The sequence below is a fragment of the Triticum aestivum genome, chromosome 2B, assembly GCF_018294505.1.
Source record: "Triticum aestivum cultivar Chinese Spring chromosome 2B, IWGSC CS RefSeq v2.1, whole genome shotgun sequence".
Classification (NCBI taxonomy): Eukaryota; Viridiplantae; Streptophyta; class Magnoliopsida; order Poales; family Poaceae; genus Triticum; species Triticum aestivum.
The window spans coordinates 433,940,474-433,948,629 of NC_057798.1; the positions used below are offsets into that span (position 1 = coordinate 433,940,474).

General features: G+C 44.3%; 1 pseudogene; it reads left to right on the plus strand.

Moving 5' to 3' along the window:
- LOC123045316 (probable metal-nicotianamine transporter YSL6) overlaps window positions 1–8,156 on the plus strand; it is a 12,029-nt pseudogene that overhangs the window by 2,032 nt on the left and 1,841 nt on the right.

Sequence of the window (8,156 nt, forward strand, 5' to 3'; positions counted from 1 at the left end):
GGTTCTATTGTATTCAGACCAGGAATGATGCTATGTACTCTAAATACTAAATATCTTATTAGGCTTGGAAAGAGAGTGCACATGAAATGTTTAACTTATGCACACAGGGTGGAGCTGAAGATATAAAATAACAGTTCCTCTTGTCTGTTCAGCTAGTTATGCAGCATATACTTGTTAAATTGCAATGTCCTTTGATTCCTTTGTAGCAGTGTTCCAAGTTTCTTTGTATTTATACTGAACTTCTCTTTATGGTTGCAGAAAACAAGTTAGCTGTCTTGGAAAGTATTTAAGCATAAGTTTTATCTGGAATTGCTTTAAGTGGTTCTTCAGTGGTGTTGGGGATTCTTGTGGCTTCGATAATTTCCCTTCTCTCGGACTTGCAGCATTTAAGAACACGTAAGATTGCTTTTAATTTGTTTTTGCCATTTCCTCTAAGGTTCACTAGTCGTAAGTGAAAATGCATACTCATTTTAGTTTTGAGGGCGGAAAGAAATTTGCATTCTTTGCCCCCTTGGCGGCCTTTAACCACCCCTCCCACTTCTATAAGTTAGTTATCATGTGGAATTTCTCATGATCTAAGATGGATTATCCTTTAGCCCATACTAAAAGTTTACCTATTCCATATTTTGTAGGTTTTATTTTGACTTCAGTCCAACCTATATTGGTTGTGGTCTAATATGCCCACACATTGTTAATTGCTCCACACTTCTTGGAGCCATCATATCTTGGGGTTTTCTCTGGCCGTATATATCCACAAAAGCTGGGGAATGGTACCCAGCTGGCCTCGGAAGCAATGATTTCAAAGGGCTCTATGGATACAAGGTATACTGATTTAAGATTTTGTTTGTTCATTACATCTATAACAACATTTAATTCCATACTGCAGGCTGCAGCTTGACAATCCACCTATGATTTTTGTAGTAGATCTAGAACTAGATTATGAATCACTTGTTACAAACTGTGGCTTGTTTCCACTCGATAATAATTAGCCAAGTAAATATGTATATGCTGTTGAAGTAAACATGGAGTAATACTAATGACTCCCTTGCTGTTATGCATTTCATTAGCTGGCATTGTGATGGAAGCATTAAAAATTTATTCAATATTCAGATTGTTCGAAATTTTGTTAGTTCTTAGCAAATTATAATATATAGATGGCAGCTCGTTTAACTCTGAAACTATTCTTTGTTCACAGACTGACCACTCTTTACTCATCAACTCTTTACAAGCTTATGTTTCGCAAAAACTAAATTGTCTCTCCATCCCATTTTCCAGGTTTTTATCTCTGTATCTGTGATACTTGGTGATGGTATCTATAACCTCATCAAGATCATTTATGCTACTATCAAGGAAATAATGAATGCACGATCAAAGCAAGGAAGGCTTCCCCTTGTCCGGGCTCAGGATGGTAATGTTCTTGTTGTACGCTTTACACCTACCAGGCTACCAGTATATCACATGGCATGCATCTCATCTTGTTCATGTCTTACTATTTTGCAGATGATGAAAGTTCTGAATTATCTTCCGAAGAGAAGCTTCTGAATGATGTATTTGTAAAGGACAGTATCCCTCCCTGGTTAGCAGGATCTGGTTATGTGGGGCTTGCAGCAATTTCAACTGCAACTGTACCAATGATGTTCCCACAGCTCAAGTGGTACCTTGTCCTTTCTGCCTATGTTGTTGCACCCCTACTCGCCTTCTGCAACTCATACGGCACTGGCCTAACAGACTGGAACCTTGCATCCACATACGGAAAGATTGGTCTTTTCATTTTTGCCTCATGGGTTGGCCAGCATGGTGGTGTGATCGCCGGCTTAGCAGCTTGTGGTGTCATGATGTCCATAGTATCCACAGCCGCTGATCTCATGCAGGACTTCAAGACTGGTTACCTGACCCTCTCTTCACCAAGGTCCATGTTTGTGTCACAGTTGATTGGGACTGCCCTTGGCTGTGTCATTGCTCCTCTCACCTTCTGGCTTTACTGGACGGCCTTTGACATTGGCAATCCTGATGGCATGTTCAAAGCTCCATATGCTGTCATCTTCCGTGAGATGGCGATTTTGGGCGTCGAAGGATTCTCGGCCCTCCCCCAACACTGCCTAGCAATCTGCTCTTTCTTCTTCTTTGCAGCCATAGCGATCAACCTCCTGAGGGACGTCACTCCAGACAGCGTGTCCAAATTCATCCCGCTCCCGATGGCCATGGCTGTTCCCTTCTACATTGGAGCGTATTTTGCGATTGACATGTTTGTTGGGACGGTCATCCTGTTTGTCTGGGAGAAGATTAACCGCAAGGAGTCGGAGGACTTTGCAGGCGCGGTTGCTTCGGGTTTGATCTGCGGTGACGGCATCTGGAGCGTCCCTTCTGCAATACTCTCTATCATGAGGATTGACCCGCCGATGTGCATGTACTTCAAGCCATCTCTTGCCTAGGGCGTAAATAGACTGTAGCTAGAATGTTGGATGCCACAAATAGAAGAGAACCGCATCGTGTACATATTTATTTCACACACGTGTAAATCATACTGCGGCGAAAATAGCAGCAGCCCTGTTCATTCTGTTGATATCTCGACCCCTCTGTTTTCTTGCGTTTTTTATGTTTCCAATGCTGCAGTTTTCACATTTTGCTTGCTTAAGCTAGTGTTTTCACTTTTTGCTTGCTTGCGCGGTACGGCTCTCTGGCAATTGCATATGCTTGGGCGCTTTGCCTCAAAAAAATAAAAATAAAATGCTTGTGCGCTTTGCCAAGCTGGGCAGGAAAGTAGGAAAACTAAATCTCACACGCCTAAATTGACGCCGACGAATCTCGAAGTTGGTACACAGTATAGTGATCAAAGCTCCACACATTTGAAGAAGTTTGGTATCTCGTGATGGCTCGAATTGTGGGCACATTTGAGAACAAACTTTAGTACTAACACCGTCATTTGAACAAAGACTGCAGCAATCTTCCAAGAGATGTGACATGTGACGATTTCTTAATAAAGTACTCCCTCCGTTCGAAAATACTTGTCATTAAAATAGATGAAAATGGCGGAGGGAGTATATACGTAATTGCTGATGCCAACCAAGCGGATACGATGATTTCTTGTAACGATTTGCTTGTGCAGTTGACTTAGTTGAGCAATACAGATCACGGGTCCACTTTGACTTACACGAGAAATACAGTAGTTCCAAAAACTCCAAATGAGAATGCGAACAGCACCCGATGCTGAAATCCAAACCCTTGGCGCCACCACGTCATACCCTCCACTCCTCGCCGCCGGCGCCCGGGCCCTCCTACCCTCCGCCTCCGTGCCGCCATGGCGGGAACAGCTCACCCTCCGGGGCGTCGCCGTCGCGGCGGCGCTGGGTTCGCTGCTCTGCGTGGTGATCCACCGCCTCAACCTCACCGTCGGGGTCATCCCGGCTCTCAACGTCGCCTCCGGCCTCCTCGCCTTCTTCCTCACCACCGGCTGGCGGGCCGCCGCCGGGAGGCTAGGGTTCGGCCGCGGGAGCCCGTTCACCAGGCAGGAGAACACCGTCATCCAGACCTGCGCCATTGCGTGCGGCGGCCTCGCGTTCAGCGGTCAGGATCTCTCTACTACTCCAGTAGCTTTTTGCAGTGTTAAGTGTTAGCTGCAACATGTCGCCGCCTATTTCTCGAGCATTTAGTCTAAGGAAATCCATCCCTTCTTTGTTCTTGGTAGGGTGCTCGGCATCGTACATCTTCGCCATGGACAGGAAGACGTATGAGCTCGTCGGGCCTGACTATCCGGGTAACCGAGTGGAAGACGTCAAAGATCCCTCGCTTGGTTGGATGATCGGTTTTCTGTTCCTCGTTGCTCTCCTCGGGCCATTTGCCATTGTCATGCTACGAAAGGTATCTTTTCTTGTATGGAAATGTTGCAAACATGGATTCTGGAAGTTTTGTGAGTCTGTTTTCGAAATGTTTTTTAAGTGTTCTGCAAATGTTTCTACTCTGTTGTACTCCCTCTGTCCCAAAATAAATGTTTTAAGCTTAGTACAACTTTATACTAAAGTTAGTATAGTATAAAGTTGAGACACTTATTTTGGGACAGAGGGAGTATTATCTAAAGAAAAGTCAAAGAAGGAAGATGATTTTTTGTCAAAAGAGACCACCCGCCGGATTGAAATGACAAAAAAGACCACCTCTGAATCAGATTGACAAAAAAGACCCCCTCGTCGTGGCGGCAGACGCGGCAGGCGACACGTGGCGCCTGCCGCCACGACGTGAGGCGGCCGGCCCCGCCGCCACGCTGCCAGGCGGCCAGTCGTGGGCAACAGAAATCCAGGCCAGCGACGGAACGGAGCTAGGTATGGTGGGCCACGCCGCCACTGTATGAGGCGGCCGGTACTGTAGCCCTGGGAGCGGCACTGTAGCGTGCACTGCTGCTGCTGGGCCATGCCGCCACCAGTTGAGGCGGCTGGAACTGCTACTGGTGCAAAGCGGGACGAGCTGCACTGCTGCTGCTGCACGCGGCCTGCCGTGGGCTGGCACTATATTGCTAATTAACTAATTTGTCTCGCATATATGCTGCACACATTGCAGTGTTCAACCTTTGATGCAATTTATTTTTAATTTTAGCATTGCGTGTGTCATCATGTCCACTAGAATATATGGGTTTTGATAAATAGAAATAAAGAGGAAACAACCTGCGGTTCGGTTGACTTGATAAAGTTACAGAAAAGACCTATTGATTCATCATAAGTGAGAATATTGTTAGAACAATTTTAAAGGTAATATATATGCACAAATTATTTTAAAGGTTATATATATGTGCAGCAGCAGCAATGCAGCTCGTCCCACTACAGTGCAGCGCGCAGCAGCTACAGTGCCGGCCACCTCAACGGGTGGTGGCATGGCCCTGCAGCAGCAGTGCGTCGCTACAGTGCCGCTCCCAGGGCTACAGTGTTGGCCGCCTCATCATGTGGTGGCATGGCCCACCATACCCAGCTCCGTTCCGTCGCTGGCCTGGATTTCAGTTGCCAGGGACTGGCCGCCTGGCAGCATGGCGGCGGGGCCGGCCGCCTCGCGTCGTGGCGGCAGGTGCCACGTGTCGCTTGGCGCGCCTGCCGCCACGGCAAGGGGGTCTCTTTTGCCAATCTGATCCAGAGGTGGTCTTTTTTGCCATTTCAATCTGGCAGGCGGTCTCTTTTAACAAAAAATAATAGTTTTCTACCCTTAGCTACAGAGTTAAAGTATTATTTCTTAAGTAAAGTGCTGCAGGTATTGGTGGTTGATTACAAGCTTGCATTTCCTGGTGGGACAGCTACAGCTCTGATGATTAATACTCCCTCCGTTCCTAAATACTTGTCTTTCTAGAGATTTCAACAAGTGACTACATACGGCGCAAAATGAGTGAATCTACACTTTAAAATATGTCTACATACATCTGTATGTTGAGTCCATTTGAAATGCCTAGAAAGACAAGTATTTGGGAATGGAGGGAGTAGCTTGCATGGAGAAAAAGAAGCTGACGTTACAGGGTATGGCAATAAGTACTTATCTAAGTTTCAAGAATGTGGACACGGTGTCTTTTTGATGTATAATTACATTGCTTTCAACCGTACTCTGGACAACAAGAATTTTTGCTGCACTGCATGACCAATCCTGAGAACATGCATGGCACGTTCTTGTCTTCTTGATGGTGCCAGATAAACAAATCTTCCCACCCGGCAAACTTGTGTCTGTTGCCACTAGATATGACTATGCATATGTTCTAAACTCCGAAGGAAAAACACTTATGCCAAAGTGGAGCTTGTAGGAAGTAGAGATGCATGAGTGACGGAGATAATTCATCTTTGCATAACGTTGTAGCACCTCCACTATTCACTTCTATGGCTTCAGTGCCAAAAGGACAGATGTGCAGAAACATGGTGGTTTATAGATAATTCAGATGTGTGAAACTTAGTCCCATTTTTCATCGAGCCAGCTAATGGCCACAAACATTTCGTATTAAAGTTTAGCCATTTGGTGTTCCAGAACAGAATTCTTAGCACAAGTGACACTACACTATACAAGAGACTTGCTAATTTTCTATGCATGTTTGTAGTATTCGTACACAACTTTAATTTCTGTGATTCTTTACCCCTTTTCACATGTTTTTGCATTTTTATTCTATTGCCTTAAAGAAAGAAAGTCAGTTGCCTTGTAAAGTACATGGGCCTTAGTTTTGGCTGGAGCTTCTTTAAGTGGTTCTTTAGTGGTGTTGGTGACTCCTGTGGTTTTGACAATTTCCCAACATTTGGAGTTGCAGCTTTTAAGAACACGTAAGTCATCAATGCCCCAATCATCCCCCCACCCCCCTCTTTTGTACGCACACCGATGCTGACACACTTAACATTGTGATTGCAATGAACGTGGACTGATTACTTGCCATGAGCTGTGGATGATGAATGTGAACTTCATATGTTATTGCTAAATCATGTACTCACCATTTTGTCTTAACTAAAATTTTCATGATCAGGGAGGATCTGAGATCCATAGTAAACTAATATACATTATAATCGGCAGGCTCACTTTCATTCTTTCCCCCAAATTATGTATTTTCCTATTACGGTGCTAGTGACATTTTAAAATACAGAAGAATAGAAGTTACACCACTAATGACTAGTTTGCCACACGTCGTGCTTTTTACCTATTCAAACTTGAGCTTGAATATAAGTTGTATAAATATATATATGTGATCAAGTTAAGAATGTCCATTCGTCTGAAGTTATGTTTATCACATTCTGGCAGGTTTTATTTCAACTTCAATCCCAGTTATGTTGGGTATGGTCTTATTTCTCCCCATATTGTTAACTGTTCAGTTTTTCTTGGATCAGTCATATCATGGGGTTTCCTTTGGCCATTTATCACAAAGCAAGCTGGTGACTGGTACCCAGATAACCTTAGTAGCAGTGACTTCAGAGGCCTATATGGTTACAAGGTACTTTTTTTTATAAAGGGTGGATTTTATTAAGGTTACAAGGTGCACATCTGTAATATTCTTTATATTCATAGATTCATTCGGTTATGACAGTTTTCTCTTTGGTCGCAATTCTGCTAAACTGAGTCTGCAATAATCTGTATAATTCATTTGAAACATTTCTTTTGAAGAAATTCCTTTTGCAAACAACTGTCCTTATCTTTTTCAAGTGTTCAAGTGTTCCTTTTTGAACATGTAAAGCATTTCACTTGTTCAAGTGTTCAAACAAGTGATGATCAGATGACTTTCCAATTAAATTAGAACTACACCAGGGGCCAGCTTTGAGCCCTTATCCTTTTGCTTTGGTGATGGATGAGGTCACAAGGGATTTACAAGGAGATATCCCATGGTATGCTCTTTGCGGATGATGTGGTGCTAGTCGATGATAGTCAGACAGGGGTTAATAGGAAGTTAGAGCTATGGAGACAAACCTTGAAATCGAAAGGTTTTAGGTTTAGTAGAACTAAAACCGAGTACATAGGTGCGGTTTCAGTAGTATTATGCATGAGGAGGAGGAGGTTAGCCTTGATGGGCAAGTGGTGCCTCAGAAGGACACCTTTTGATATTTGGGGTCAATGTTGCAAAGGATGGGGATATCGATGAAGATGTGAACCATCGGATCAAAGCCGGATGGATGAATTGGCACCAAGCTTCTGGCGTTCTCTGTGACAAGAGGGTGCCACAAAAGCTAAAAGACAGGTTCTATAGGACGGTGATTCGACCTGCAATGTTGTATGGCGTTGAGTGTTGGACGACTAAAATGCGACATGTTCAACAGTTAGGTGTGGCGGAGATGAACATGTTGAGATGGATGTCTGGCCACACAGGAAAGGACCGGGTCCGGAATGATAATATATGAGATAGAGTTGGGGTAGCACCAATTGAAGAGAAGCTTGTCCAACATCGTCTTAGATGGTTTGGGCATATTCTACGCAGGCCTCCAAAAGCAACAGTGCATAGTGGACAGCTAAAGCGTGCTAGTAATGTCAAGAGAGGTCGGGGTAGACCGAACTTGACATGGGAGGAGTCCGTAAAGAGAGATCTGAAGGACTGGAGTATCACCAAAGAAAATCCATGGGAGCTTGCTATCCATGTGCCAGAACCATGAGTTGGTTCTTTCGGTTTTCAGCTGTAGCCTACCCCAACTTGTTTGGGACTAAAGGCTTTGTTGTTGTTGTTAAACAACTCT